Below are 16746 nucleotides of genomic sequence, written 5' to 3' on the forward strand. Positions count from 1 at the left end.
GTTTGGATGGACACAAAACTACCTTGTTTGGATGGACACAAAACTACCTTGTTTGGATGGACACAAAACTACCTTGTTTGGATGGACACAAAACTACCTTGTTTGGATGGATACAAATTAAAACTACCTTGTTTGGATGGACACAAAACTACCTTGTTTGGATGGATACAAATTAAAACTACCTTGTTTGGATGGACACAAAAACTACCTTGTTTGGATGGACACAAATTAAAACTACCTTGTTTGGATGGACACAAATTAAAACTACCTTGTTTGGATGGACACAAAACTACCTTGTTTGGATGGACACAAATTAAAACTACCTTGTTTGGATGGACACAAAACTACCTTGTTTGGATGGACACAAAACTACCTTGTTTGGATGGACACAAATTAAAACTACCTTGTTTGGATGGATACAAATTAAAACTACCTTGTTTGGATGGACACAAATTAAAACTACCTTGTTTGGATGGACACAAATTAAAACTACCTTGTTTGGATGGACACAAAACTACCTTGTTTGGATGGACACAAATTAAAACTACCTTGTTTGGATGGACACAAAACTACCTTGTTTTTGGATGGACACAAAACTACCTTGTTTGGATGGACACAAAACTACCTTGTTTGGATGGACACAAAACTACCTTGTTTGGATGACACAAACTACCTTGTTTGGATGGACACAAAACTACCTTGTTTGGATGGACACAAATTAAAACTACCTTGTTTGGATGGAACAAATTAAAACTACCTTGTTTGGATGGACACAAATTAAAACTACCTTGTTTGGATGGACACAAAAACTACCTTGTTTGGATGGACACAAAACTACCTTGTTTGATGGACACAAAACTACCTTGTTTGGATGGACACAAATTAAAACTACCTTGTTTGGATGGACACAAAACTACCTTGTTTGGATGGACACAAAACTACCTTGTTTGGATGGACACAAATTAAAACTACCTTGTTTGGATGGACACAAATTAAAACTACCTTGTTTGGATGGACACAAAACTACCTTGTTTGGATGGACACAAATTAAAACTACCTTGTTTGGATGGACACAAAACTACCTTGTTTGGATGGACACAAATTAAAACTACCTTGTTTGGATGGACACAAAACTACCTTGTTTGGATGGACACAAATTAAAACTACCTTGTTTGGATGGACACAAAACTACCTTGTTTGGATGGACACAAATTAAAACTACCTTGTTTGGATGGATACAAATTAAAACTACCTTGTTTGGATGGACACAAATTAAAACTACCTTGTTTGGATGGACACAAATTAAAACTACCTTGTTTGGATGGACACAAAACTACCTTGTTTGGATGGACACAAAACTACCTTGTTTGGATGGACACAAAACTACCTTGTTTGGATGGACACAAAACTACCTTGTTTGGATGGACACAAAACTACCTTGTTTGGATGGACACAAAACTACCTTGTTTGGATGGACACAAATTAAAACTACCTTGTTTGGATGGACACAAAACTACCTTGTTTGGATGGACACCAAATTAAAACTACCTTGTTTGGATGGACACAAAACTACCTTGTTTGGATGGACACAAAACTACCTTGTTTGGATGGACACAAAACTACCTGGTTTGGATGGACACAAATTAAAACTACCTTGTTTGGATGGACACAAAACTACCTTGTTTGGATGGACACAAAACTACCTTGTTTGGATGGACACAAAACTACCTTGTTTGGATGGACACAAAACTACCTTGTTTGGATGGACACAAAACTACCTTGTTTGGATGGACACAAAACTACCTTGTTTGGATGGACACAAAACTACCTTGTTTGGATGGACACAAAACTACCTTGTTTGGATGGACACAAATTAAAACTACCTTGTTTGGATGGACACAAAACTACCTTGTTTGGATGGACACAAATTAAAACTACCTTACTTGGATGGACACAAAATTACCTTGTTTGGATGGACACAAAACTACCTTGTTTGGATGGACACAAATTAAAACTACCTTGTTTGGATGGACACAAAACAACCTTGTTTGGATGGATACAAATTAAAACTACCTTGTTTGGATGGACACAAATTAAAACTACCTTGTTTGGATGGACACAAATTAAAACTACCTTGTTTGGATGGACACAAAACTACCTTGTTTGGATGGACACAAATTAAAACTACCTTGTTTGGATGGACACAAAACTACCTTGTTTGGATGGACACAAATTAAAACTACCTTGTTTGGATGGACACAAAACTACCTTGTTTGGATGGACACAAAACTACCTTGTTTGGATGGACACAAATTAAAACAACCTTGTTTGGATGGACACAAATTTAAACTACCTTGTTTGGATGGACACAAAACTACCTTGTTTGGATGGACACAAATTAAAACTACCTTGTTTGGATGGACACAAATTAAAACTACCTTGTTTGGATGGACACAAAACTACCTTGTTTGGATGGACACAAATTAAAACTACCTTGTTTGGATGGACACAAATTAAAACTACCTTGTTTGGATGGACACAAAACTACCTTGTTTGGATGGACACAAATTAAAACTACCTTGTTTGGATGGACACAAATTAAAACTACCTTGTTTGGATGGACACAAAACTACCTTGTTTGGATGGACACAAATTAAAACTACCTTGTTTGGATGGACACAAAACTACCTTGTTTGGATGGACACAAAACTACCTTGTTTGGATGGACACAAATTAAAACTACCTTGTTTGGATGGACACAAATTAAAACTACCTTGTTTAGATGGACACAAATTTAAAGTACCTTGTTGGGATGGATACAAATTAAAACTACCTTGTTTGGATGGATACAAAACTACCTGTTTGGATGGACACAAAATTACCTTGTTTGAGTATAATCAAGGTATTTGATGGTCCACAAGTGACCGATGAACAGAATGACACCAGAATGTCAGAAGTCCGGTAGACTATAAATTGGATCGAGCTTAGTTAACATACAATCTTTTGATGTATTTCATCAGTTATTTCCTGCATCCACCACAACAGCTTAAATTGTTGACTATAAGATCAACTTTACGTGTATAGGGTGTATACACTAGTACTGATGAGTAGTGATGGAGCGATTGTCGCCGACGATCGATTAACGGTCGTCAAATAGTCAGAGATGTTACTAATCGATTAAAAAAATATAATCGAAAATCGCCGACATCGCCGATCTCCGTCTGTCAAGTGCAGTTCCGAAATTCGTTTCCGGCTATTAGTTGGTCTCTGTGAACCAGACTCTTGTAAGTCTCGTTGTTTCACGTAGTATCAAGCGTCTGATTGAATGAGATCACCTTATAACATGTGTTTGTCGAAGATGGCAGACGGAGTGCAAATCGGGGAAGCAGACGACAGAACTATATATCCATATCCTGGAAAAGCAAAATCCAAAGTATGGGATTTCTTCGGTTTCTATAAATCAAAGGATGGCCCACCTAACAAAACAACACTCGACATGTCCGTTGCGATATGCAAAGTTTGTAAGAAGAAATACTCCAACAAGGGTTAGTAGCGTAAATAAATATGAATGTATGTCAAATTAAATGCACATGTAAATCATTGGGCCAGACTAGACCCTAATAGAATAACACGTTACCAAAATTATGTGAACCTAGACGTGTTAGATTAAATTATAAAGCACGAAAACTGTTTCAGTTCGCCAAGCTTTTAACATTCATTCTACGTGTATTGATTGAGTCATTATTTTTCATGCGATGTTACACATGCTCACAGAAAAAAAAGTGTCACGTAGATAAATTTTGTTATCTCTTATCAATTTTAGGAAACACCACAAACTTCATGCACCACATTGACACTGTCCATGGACCAATAAACAAACAAGAAACTTCTAATGCGCCGAAACAAGCTTCAATGACAGCTTTTGTTAATGTGAACCAGGCTGGTAGAATAAGCCCAGATAGACAGGAAAAGATAGATGATGCTCTGTGCAAGTTTATCGCTGGAAAGGCAATCCCTGCTAGCACTGTAGACAATCAGCTATTTAAAGATTTTGTTGGTTTATTGGATCCAAGGTACATATTTTCATTGATTTTTTTAACATATGATTGTACTAGTAGTTTTTGCACTCCAATCTTCAGAAACTGTTTACTTTACTAATTACATAATTTACATGTAAATAAAAAGAATCATTTCCATTACTATTAAATACTTATTTAATAATGTGTAAGATTACATGCTGTCTTGTTAGCAAAATATATTTGATTGTTTTGCGAATAAAAAGTCTGTGTATTTGCAGGTACAAGGTTCCATCCAGAAAAACTGTAATGAGAAGACTACAGAACAAGAAAACTGAAGTTGATGTAAAGTTGAAAAAAGAAATCTCATTATCTGAAAATATTTCAATCACCCATGATGGTTGGACCAGTTTAAATACTGAATCTTATTTTACTACTACAGTACATTTCATTAATGAGAGCTGGGAACTTAAAAATGCTGTTTTAGGTACAATCAAAGTAACGGGCAGCCACACTTCAGAAGCAATTGCAGATGAGCTAAAGGCCACTCAAACTAAATGGGGTCTCCCTACACCCTTAGCTACAACAGATAACGCAGCTAATGAAAAGAAAGCGTATGAAATTCTTGGTTGGGATAGATTCGGATGTTACGGACATCGAATCAATTTAATGGTTAAAAACTCACTAAACATCCCAGAAGTAAACAGATTGTTGGGAAAAGCGCGCAAGCTGGTTACGTTTTTTCATCAGTCGTCTAGCATCTCTGATCTTCTGTGTGAAAAGCAAAAACTGTTGTTTGATGACAGCAGGGCCAACCTGGTAGGTCATAAACTGATTATTGATGTGGCGACACGCTGGAATTCATCCCTGTACATGCTCCAGAGACTCTCAGAACAATTTCCTGTTCTCATGGCATTAGCAAATGATCCCTCCTTATCAAAACAGGCAAGTACAACACTGAAAAACTGTGTATTCTCCTTTGAAGAACAATCCATCATAGAAAACATTGTTGCTATTTTAGAACCTTTTGAAAAGGCAACAACCATTGTGTGTGCAGACCAAGTACCTACAGTGCACAAAATTTTGCCCATCATCACAAAGCTTTTGAAGATTGTGGAAGTATCGGATGATGACAGGTCTGTTATCAAAAAAATTAAGGACAAACTGCAATGTGAAATTAACCGCAGAGCATTGACCGACAAAATCACACTCCTTGCGAATTGGTTGTCTCTTAAACCCCTTTACAAAGGACCTTAACTTCGCACCAGAGATGAGGGATCAGGCACGTGCCTATTTGAAAGAGGAAAGTGGTGATTTCAGTCAAGTTCCTACACTTAAAATTAAAACAGAAAAACAGGATGATGAACTTAGTGGGCAAGAAGTGTCAGAAGCGTCCCAAGTGGGTGAGATCCCTGCTCTACCGACATTGACTATGGATCCAGCTACAGATAGGGAAACGGATTTTAAAAATGAGAAAGCTAGTGATGAAGGACCCCCAACCAAAAAAATGAAATCTGTTGACACTGACGATTGGCTTGAGGATATAGTGTGTACTGGGGAATCTAAGGCTAATCCTTCTACAGCTATAGAGTTAGAGATTGACCGATACCTCGGGTCAAAGATAATAGAAAAGATCTCAACCTAACTCTACTTCATTGGTGGAAGATATATGAGCATTTCTATCCCAGAATCAACAGAATTGCCAAAAAATATCTTTGTTTGCCTGCTTCTTCAGTGTCATCAGAACGTGTGTTTAGCCTGTGTGGTCAAATTGTAAACAAAAAAAGATGTAGACTGAGTCCAACGAACATTGACACCTTAGTGTTTTTGAACAAAAACATTGCATATTGGTAAACAAAAAAAAACAAAGCATGCTAGTTTGGACCTTGTGGAAAGAAGAGAAGTTTGAACTCTACAACTTTGTTTAATTTTAATTAAGCAAAAATTAATTAAAATGATGAAAACTAAACTTTGTTTTCCTGGTGTTTATGACGAAACTTAGTGAACATTATATATCTACTATATAGGCATACATAATATATATATATGATTTGTTTGAAATTGAATTCAAATATTCTGTATTTCTGTATTCATGTCATTTCATGCAAAACAAAACATAACGCTCGTCTTCAATTTGTTAATAACAAATGATATTTTATTACATTTCATTCATAAAACATAGTAGTAACTTATTGGTACCATTTTCTAAAGATATTGACCATATTGTACAGGTAACTCTACAAATAAGTCGAAATTACAAAAGTTATCAATAAAATGAAGATATCCGATTATAATCGATTATATAATCGATTATGACCCTCCGATTATTATCGATTATATGATCGATTATGACCCTCCGATTATTTCCGATGATCGATTATCAATTTGAAACCGATTGCCCATCACTACTGATGAGTGTATACATGTGTCATATGTGTGTAGCTTCTATAAATAGTAACAGACAAAATATTTTTTCCTAATTACTCCCTAATTAATCAGTTTAGGCCATACAAAAAATAGTTGTGTTTCCGGTAACCCGACCGACCCTATAAAATTAGTGCCTACTCAAAAACTTTTTATCGGTTTTGTCCTCAAGCAAACAAATAACAACCTTAATTTTGTTTGGTTTTTCACAAAATCAGGAATTTTGGTACAAATTCTTTAAATCTAAGAAACCAATGATCTGCTGGAAATCAAATCCATGGTTTATATAAGGTTGACTGAAGTCTACTTCTGTTTTTCACTGCAAGAAACTGGGATGAAGAGAAAAAACTATTTAAAAAAAAAAAATCCCTACCTACCGACCCTTCATTTTTCAAGGATGTTACCGGAAACAAGAATATTTTTTTATTTGGCCTTACTGACACCAGAATATTTTGAACTCAAACTTTTAGCTTAGAAACACATTTTTAAATGTATTTAATCAATTGTTTCCTACCTACACTACTAAAGCTGAAATCGTTGTCGAAAGACAAACTTTGCACAAAACAAGTGGCCCAAGGGCATCAGACTATCTCGGCAAAAGTCATCAATATTTTTATAATTTTTTTTATTTTTCAAGACATTTCATAGTACATAACATAATACAGGAATATACACATTCACTCCGACATACCATATAGATTATACATGTATAGTAATTGCAATCATATGAGTACATACATACATTCATACATCTATTACATAGATTTATACATACACACATATATTGTAAATCATATATATAGTAGTTACATATTTCCTTATAAACATACATACTTACATGCATACATAGATACATATACAAGCATACTTACAAAGCATACATGCACAGGTACATATATAGTGTTGAAGTAATATACATTATATAACATACATACATACATACATACACACCCTAACATATGCACACACACTTACACACCCTTGTATACCTTCACACACTCTTCACTCATACACAAAGGAAAGAAAATCATCATTTTTATTATCAACTATACATCAAACACTTAAATTTGGAGAGGGGGTGAGAAAAAGAGGGAAGAAAGAGAGAGAGAGATCCCACAACTGCTATAAGATGAAGAAGAAATACAAGAGGCCCAGAGGGCCTGTATCGCTCACCTGGTTTTGATTTTGTTTTTTGTAATTATCACAAAGACTCTTACAATTAGAAAAATTAGTAAAATTGACTCCAAAATTTGTTTAATTTTGAAACACAACCATATAATGATGCTATAGATACCATACAAATATGCTATCCAATACAAAGGTTCAGAGAGGAAGTAATTTATATGACAAGAGGCCCATGGGCCTTAACGGTCACCTGATATCAGATACAGAATGAAACAAATTGCAAAGACATGCATATAAACACTATATATTTGCCCATCAGGCCCTTGAAGTCAGTCAGTGATCTTATAAATTTGACTTTTTAATCTATGAAGATTATTTGGTTACATCAAATCTGTGAATTCAGAAGTAAGATTTTTGAAATGTTATCCATTTTGACCCCTTTTGGCTCCACCCCTCTGGCCCCTGGGGGTCGGCCAGGACCAATTTGGATATGATGTTAAAATGATATCTCAGGATAATAATTCTAACCCAGATTGACTAATTTCCTATGAAAACTAAGCAAATAATGTTCCTAAATGTGTTTTTCCTATATAAACTATAGTAAATTTGACCCCCTCCCCAGGGGAAAATCTGAGATCCTAGGGCCATGAAATTCACAAATTTTTGTAAAGGGCCTTAAGACCTTCCAATCTATCAGAGTATCTGGTTTCATCAAATCTGTGAATTCAAAAAGAAGATTTTGTGAAATTACCATTTTGACCCCTTTTGGCTCCGCCCCTCTGGCCCCTGGGGGTCGGCCATGACCAATATGGATATGTTAAAATGCTATTTGAGACTAATAATTCTAACCCAGTTTGACTAATTTCCTATGAAAAATAGGCAAATAATGTTCATAAATGTGTTTTTCCTATATAAATAAAGTAAACTTGACCCCCTCCCCAGAAGGGAAACATGAGACCCCAGGGTAATATTATTCACAATTTTTGTAAAGGACTTTAAGACCTTTCCATCTATGCAGAGTATTTGATTCTACCATTTTCAGTATTTAATAAGAAGATTTTTAAAGTTTTAGCCTATTTGACCCGTTTTGGCCCCGCCCCTAAAGGCCCCTGGGGATCTGTCATGGAAAATTTGGTAATAAGATTCAATGGTCATCACATAGGGATAATTCTGACTACAACTGACTAATTTCCTATTATAATGACTAAATAATACTCAAAAATGTGTTTTCCATATATAAACTACAGTAAACTTAACCCCCTCCCCAGGGGGAAACCTGAGACCCAAGGGTCATATAATTCACAATTTTCATAAAACACCTTAAGACCTGTCCATCTATGAAGAGTATTTGATTCTACCATTTTCAGTATTTAATAAGAAGATTTTTAAAGTTTTAGCCTATTTGCCCCTTTTGGCCCCGCCCCTCTGCCCCGAGGGGGTTGACCAGGACCAATATAGATATAATATTAACATGTTATCTCAGGCTAATAATTCTAAACAAGTTTGACTCATTTCCTATGAAAATTGAGCAAAAAATGCTCATAAATGTGTTTTCCCTATATAAACTATAGTAAACTTGACCCCCTCCCCAGGGAATGTTAGACCCCAGGGTCATATAATTAACAATTTTCATAAAACACCTCAAGACCTTTCCATCTATGAAGAGTATGTGATTCTATCATTTCCAGAATTTCAGAAGAAGATTTTTGAAATTATAGCCTATTTGCCGCCCCTAAGGCCCCTGGGGTCAGTCATGGAAAATTGGTTAATAGGATTCAATCAGTCCCATCATTTGTACAATTTTGAATCCCCATCCTATAAGGATGCTACCATTGCATTATAAGTGCTCTCCCATGCTTGGTTGCAGAGAAAAAGTCTTTTAAATGGAAATAGCCAAATTAATCCCTTTTGACCCCGCCCCTCAGCCCACGGGGGGGGGATCAGCCCCATCATTTGCACAATTTCGAATCCCCACCTTATAAGGATGCTACCATTACATTATGAGCGTAATCCCATGTTTAGTTGCAGAGAAGAAGTCGTTTATACGGAAATAGTCATATTGACCACTTTTGACCCCACCCCTCAGGCCCCCGGGGGGGGGGTCAGCCCTATCATTTGCACAATTTTGAATCCTCACCCTATAAGGATGCTACCATTGCATTATGGGTGCTATATTTATATAGTTATATAGTATTCGTTACTAAAATATGGTGTATAATTCTAGCCTGAAACCATTGTAGTTTGGAACTTTTTGTGACAGAAAAGGGTATTTTAAGTATTTTTTGCCATTTTTCATTATCAAATTCAAAATCAAAATATTCATTCCATTTCTTGATACCATTTGGAGTGGGAGGTGGTGAAATTAAGCATTTGTAGAAATCTTTAGACCCCTTTTTATTCATAAAAAATATTTCTAATAGATGTGGCAAGAAAGGTTGGGCTAGCCTTTTCATTTGAAAATTATACTTTTGAAGAAAGCGTTTCACTGCAGTAACTTCACCATGATACTGAAGGAAATTTGTATTAATCCTGAAAGGAGGTGTTGCATGGCCGCCCACGATCGATTTCTAAATTTTTTGGTGCAAATACATCAATCGGCACATACACCTATCGGAACAGTACTTATTCCACGAATAGATTAATCATGCGACTAAAGCGCCACCTTTTGTAAGTTTTACATCCGATTCCTACTTGTGCACCTTTAATGTATCATATTAATTAAGGCATACAAAACCAAAAGATAAATTATTTTGGTGTAATAACATAGCATTCTGTATTATCTTTTTAACGATATACAATACGTCATTAGATCTGTTGGGGTTTTCTTGCAATTTCCAGTTTTGCTCTTAATTTTTCATGAAAATAGAGGAATTTCATTTCATTAGTTTTTTAAAAAATTACTTAGATAACAATGGCAAACCCCGAGCACCCTAAAATTTCAGCAATCAAAAATATCTTCATATATCATTTATTGACTCAAGAAAATATTGTGTCGATGAATCACTGGGTATGTCGGCTTTTTGCACTTTTGTACGGCTACCCCCTTTATTTCTTACCCAATATCAAAGTACTGAGAGTACTGAGAGTTAATCAAAGTGCCAAGGCCACTCATAGATGCTGTGAATGAAGGACTCCAACAAAGGAATAAAAGAATTGATTTATCATTTATATTAAATTTAGTTAACATGTTGTAGAACATTGTATTTATATAATGTACAATATTGAATTTTGGAGTTAAACAAAAGATATTTATTGTTTTATTATAATTAAAGTTGATTCAACCACCATAAGTTAAATAGGTTTTTTTCTTGAAATGACTGAAATATATTTTATATACATGTATTAAAATTTCTTATTTCTGAAATAAGTAGATTTATTAAACCAATAAATCTGGTAAGAATCTGAGTGCCATTTTCGTTTAATACATGTAAGTAATCTATATACACATACTAATTACTGAAATTATCAATTTCATCAATGTCTCTTTAAAAGAAAAGAAAATGAGTTAATTAATATGCATTTAATAACAACAGAAATATTGCGATTTCCTTGTTAGAACATGTGTGTATCACTTTGCTTTGCCGACTTTTGACTTATAAATCATGGCAAGATACTTTTGTCAAATAAAAAGTCATAATTTGGTTACCTTTTACAACAATCCTTTGATGTTATGGAACATTGTTGCAAATATGTTGTGTATCTTTGTTTAACCCTTTACCACCTGCAAGCGCCTTCGGACGCCTTTACCCCTTGCCCCATGTATGCGACTTTGGACGCCCCCGCACCATCTCAATGTAAGCGCCTCTGGACGCCCCTACACGATCTCAATGCAAGCGACTCTGGACGCCATTTTGACTATCAATGTTTTGCTAGCTTCGTATCACGTGATAAAAGCGCCACCTGTGTTCAGACTTTACAATCTAATTATAGACGTGACCAAATTTCTAACCAATCAAAAATCGGCACAGTGTTACTATATAAAACTCTGAATAAATTAACCGAGAAAATCACACATGTGTTCACTGCTTCACTCATGTTACCGGGGACGCCATCATGGCTTCTGTTGTTGATATTACGGCAGATATTTGTAATTATAAGTACAATGTCATGATATTTCAATATCACAGGCCTAAAAGCATATAATCTGACAATGATTTAGACGATGTTTTATTTAATTTGACCGATCGAAAATCTGACGGTCATGAAGAACGACGAGGTCCCATATTATCGCCATTACCTGACGCCGTGTTGGAATGGACTGGCGAGTTTAGTGTTGATAATTTTGTTTGGAAACTTGTTGTCAAAACTTCAATAAACCTTTAGTATACTTCATTTAAAGTTGATAGACTATTTTCGTGCATTTTTCAACGGCAAATAATGTACAAACATCCCACAACAAACACACTACTCGGAATGATAGAAAGTGAAAGTAGCGGTGAACGGGTCGTGAACCGGCACGGACAAAGCAGAAATAACAGTGTTTTTCAGAGCAAATATATTGACTGAGCCATGATTCAGATATATATTAGTTTGTTTACGATATTTCAAGTAATTTGTGCAATTTTTTTTCTAGAATTTATAAAAAATCAGCAATATTTTGAGTATTTCCGACAGAGAAAATCAACTATTTTCTGACCTGTAGATGTTTTTAATATTTTTTGAAGTCCTCATATCGAATAATATTTGAAAATGATAGCATCACTGTGTAGTTTGATTCATTTTGAAGCAACTTTACTACCAAAACATTTCTCAAAAATAAACATGAAAGTAAATAAATCCAACTTTAACAAGAGGCCCAGAGGGCCTGTATCGCTCACCTGGTTTTGATTTTGTTTTTTGTAATTATCACAAAGACTCTTACAATTAGAAAAATTAGTAAAATTGACTCCAAAATTTGTTTAATTTTGAAACACAACCATATAATGATGCTATAGATACCATACAAATATGCTATCCAATACAAAGGTTCAGAGAGGAAGTAATTTATATCAAAATAGTAGCCTAATTGACCTTTTTGGCCCCGCGTCAAGGCCCCAGGGAGTCAGCCCTATACTTTGTACAATTTTAAATCCCTATCCTATAAGGATGCTACTATTGCATTATGAGTGCTCCCCCATGCTTAGTTGCAGAGAAGAAGTCGTTTAAATGGAAATAGCCAAATTAATCCCTTTTGACCCCGCCCCTCAGCCCCAGGGGAGTAAGTCCCATCATTTGTACAATTTTGAATTCTCATCCTATAAGGATGCTACCATTGCATTATGAGCGTAATGCCATGTTTAGTTGCAGAGAAAAAGTTGTTTATATGGAAATAGCCAAATTGACCCCTTTTGACCCCCCCCCCCCCCTCAGGCCCCCCGGGGGATCAGCCCCATCATTTGCACAATTTTGAATCTCCACCTTATAAGGATGCTACCATTGCATTATGAGGGTAATCCCATGTTTAGTTACAGAGAAGAAGTTGTATATACGGAAATAGTCATACTGACCACTTTTGACCCCACCCCTCAGGCCCCCAGGGGGTCAGGGGTGTAAAAATCCACTAGCCCGACGCCCGGGGCTACCAAATTTTCAGCTTGGGCTAGTGGAACTTTTAGCCATACTAGCCCGGGGCTAGTGACTTTTTTCAAAGATATTTCAAAATGAAAAACATCGATATTAAGTCATAATAACACTTTAAAACATTGCAATTCTATGTAATATTCGTATCTAACTTTAAATCTTAATCTGGAGTCATGTTGTCTAATTTATTTACGACTGTAGACAGGTACAGTAGACCTCCTGATCACCACAGTGAATAGTGATGCATAGCATTTCATGTGAAAGTTACATAATTTGCAACACAAGTTCTAGAAAAACAATATACAAACCATCAAATAAGTCATCTCAGCTATCAGATCAGTAAATTTTAATAGTTACAAAAACGATGTTAAAGAACTGGAATCTATTCCTCAAAAAGTCGGCAGCAAAGCCATGCCTGCAGCAGGCAGTCATATTTATTATGGTTATTCTAATATCCGGGTCAAAGGTCGGGAATCCAGAATCCGGTTTCAGGATTAAAAACAAGAGGCCCAGAGGGCCTGTATCGCTCACCTGGTTTTTTTTTTAGTAATTATCACAAAGACTCTGACAATTAGAAAAATTAGCAAAATTGACTCCCAAAGTTAAATTTTGAATCACAACCATAAAATGATGCTATTGATACCATACAAATATGCTATCCAATACATAGGTTCAGAGACAAAGTAATTTAGTTGCAGTTAGTCTTAGTTATTGTCAAGAAGTCGTTTATGTTTGCCAATTTGAACCCTGTGACCTTCAATTAACGTCAATGTCATTCATTTGACAAACAACTTAGTAGCCCTTTATTTAAGAATATGTTAGGTCTAACATCATGTTTCGATGCCTTCCAATTATTGAGAAGTCGTTTGAATGAAAAGTGTATGAACGACGGCGCAGGAAGTAAGATCACTAAAGGTCACCCTGACCTATCGGGAAGATGATTTAGGAACATTTGCCCTTCATCCCAACATGCTACATGTACAATACCAGGTCTCTAGTCCTCTTAGTTATTCACAAGAAATCGTTTAAAGATTTTAGTCTATTTGACTCATGTGACCATGAAGGTAGGCCAAGGTCATTCATTTAAACAAACTTGGTAGTCATTTAAGCTATCATTCTACAGTCCCAATATCAGATTCCAATGCCTCTTAATTATTCACAATAAGTCATTTAAAGTTTTTAGCCTATTTGACCCTTGTAACCTTAAATGAAGGTCAAGGTAATTCATTTCCACATACTTAGTGGTCCATCAATTCAGCATTCTACATGCCTAATATCAGTTTCTTGGGCCTTATGGATATTGACAAGAAGTCGTTTGAATGAAAAGTTTATACGAACGACGAAATGCGAACAGCGCACGACAATGGACAAAGCATGGTGACTATAGGTCATCCTGACCCTTCGGGTTAGATTACCTTATGACATTAAAATGAAATAACGATGAAAACGCGTTCCTGCAGGTAAGGCGTTAGAATTTTACCCACTGCCCCTATCGCCTAAGAAAAGGCGACTAAATTTAGGATCGTATCATAGCATCTCTTCTTCATTACTTAATTTATACTTCCTAACGTCTTCCTTGACACTGTCTCACATTTGGCCGTCGGTTGAGAGCTCGCCCCTGTGAGGTAGGCTCTTGGTTCTGTCACCTGGCGGAAACACACCCTGCTTAGCGCTCAGCATTAAGGGAGTAGGACGACTTGTTCGCCTGTTGTCAGTATAATGTGACTGGGGGGATGTGTTGCTTGGTGTCTTCGGCGGCATGTTTCAGTGATACAGCACTATGAAAAGGGCAAGAGTTCCACTATAGAGGAAGACACAACATGAATATACCGCAGTCTCCCATATCGCACACTACGCACTTCATACACTCAGGACACTGCATACATAGGATGCCGTCCTTACATGATCCTGGCTATCAATAGGGCGTTGATTTAATCAAACAAACAATGAAAACAATTTTATAGAGTTAAGAATGCAGGAATTGGTCTACCGCAAAAGTAAACTGGTTGATTCACTAATTTTTATTGACGTTCTACTACAGCTATAGTCATTTAAGGACGGCATCCCGTGTATGTACATGTCCATTCATATATTCTATGGTGTTGCCCCATCAAAGGACAGAACCAATATATTTCATCAAAGCTTTTCCCCCATAATTAATTTAGTAACAATAGTATTTTTTTTTTGAAAATAGTGAATCTGATATAAACATTGACCAACCAATTCTAATATAAACTCATTGATATAGGTATTTCGTCTCCTTTTGTTCTAAGCAGTTAGACGAAAATATCTAGCAAAATGAAGCTGCTAGAAAGCATGCACTTTCATGAAGGTTGTTGGATGAGGAAACAAGAGGCCCATGGGCCTTAACGGTCATCTGACTCATTGCACAAAACAACAAAGTCACAGCTAGTGTAAAGTATTGGTTAACGATTAACATAAACAATACAAGGAACTCCTTAGTTGAATATGTAAGTTTCTGAAATAGGTAAATGTCATTCGTTGAACAAACTTGGTAGCCCTTCATCCATATATGGTTGTAACTCATTTACGGATTTTAAAGCCAAATTTCAGCAAAGCTTCCATTTTGGACATCCGCCATACTATCCCCATGGGTCTTAGCTCGGTCCTTTATAAAATATGATTGTCCTCACCTAAAGTTCCCCTTCAGAATCAATTAAAACCCCTATAGACCAATTTTCCTTGAGATTGGAGACTGAAACCTGAAAACAGGAAGTGGGCCAGCGGCCATCTTGGAAAACCAAAGACTTAATGAAAATGTTTGCATGTTGTTCGGCATTAATTTAAACCCCTATAGACCAATTTTCATTGAGATTGGAGACCGAAATCTGAAAACAGGAAGTGGGCCAGCTAACATTAAGAAAATTTGCCCTTTTGGGGCCCCACACCTCAGCCCCTAGGGGTTGGACCAGACTATTATATATAAAATACGATTATCCTTCCCCAATGATGTTTCACACCAAATATGGATGAAATCCATCCAAGGATGAAGGACTAGTAGGATTTTAAAGCTTAAATTAAGAAAATTTCCCCTTTTAAGGCCCCGTCCCTCTGTCCCTAGGGGTCGGACCAGGCTCATTTATATAAAATATGATTGTCCTTCCTCAATGATGTTTTACACCAAATATGGATGAAATCCATCCAAGGATGAAGGAGGAGTAGGATCTAGCTTAAATTAAGAAAATTTGACCTTTTGGAGCCCCGCCCCTCTGCCCACAGTGGTCGGATCTATTTCATTTATAAAAAAATATGATTGTCCTTCCCCAATGATGTTTCACACCAAATATGGATGAAATCCATTCAAGGATGAAGGAGGAGTAGGATTTTAAAGCTTAAATTAAGAAAATTTCCCCTTTTGGAGCCCCGCCCCTCTGCCCCTAGGGGTCGGACAAGGCTCATTTATATAAAATATGATTGTCCATCCCCAACGATGTTTCACACCAATTATGGATGAAATCCATCCAAGGATGAAGGAGAAGTAGGATTTTAAAGCTAAAATTAAGAAAATTTGCCCTTTCGGGGCCCCACCCCTCAGCCCCTAGGGTTCGGACCAGGCTCATTTATATAAAATATGATTGTCCTTCCCCAATGATATTTTACA

At 36.3% G+C, this 16746-nt stretch overlaps 1 pseudogene; it reads left to right on the plus strand.

Moving 5' to 3' along the window:
• The first annotated feature begins 2873 nt into the window (after window positions 1–2873).
• LOC138306421 (E3 SUMO-protein ligase ZBED1-like) lies at window positions 2874–6120 on the plus strand (annotated as a pseudogene).
• Window positions 6121–16746: the final 10626 nt, after the last annotated feature.

The sequence above is a fragment of the Argopecten irradians genome, chromosome 13, assembly GCF_041381155.1.
Source record: "Argopecten irradians isolate NY chromosome 13, Ai_NY, whole genome shotgun sequence".
Lineage (NCBI taxonomy): Eukaryota > Metazoa > Mollusca > Bivalvia > Pectinida > Pectinidae > Argopecten > Argopecten irradians.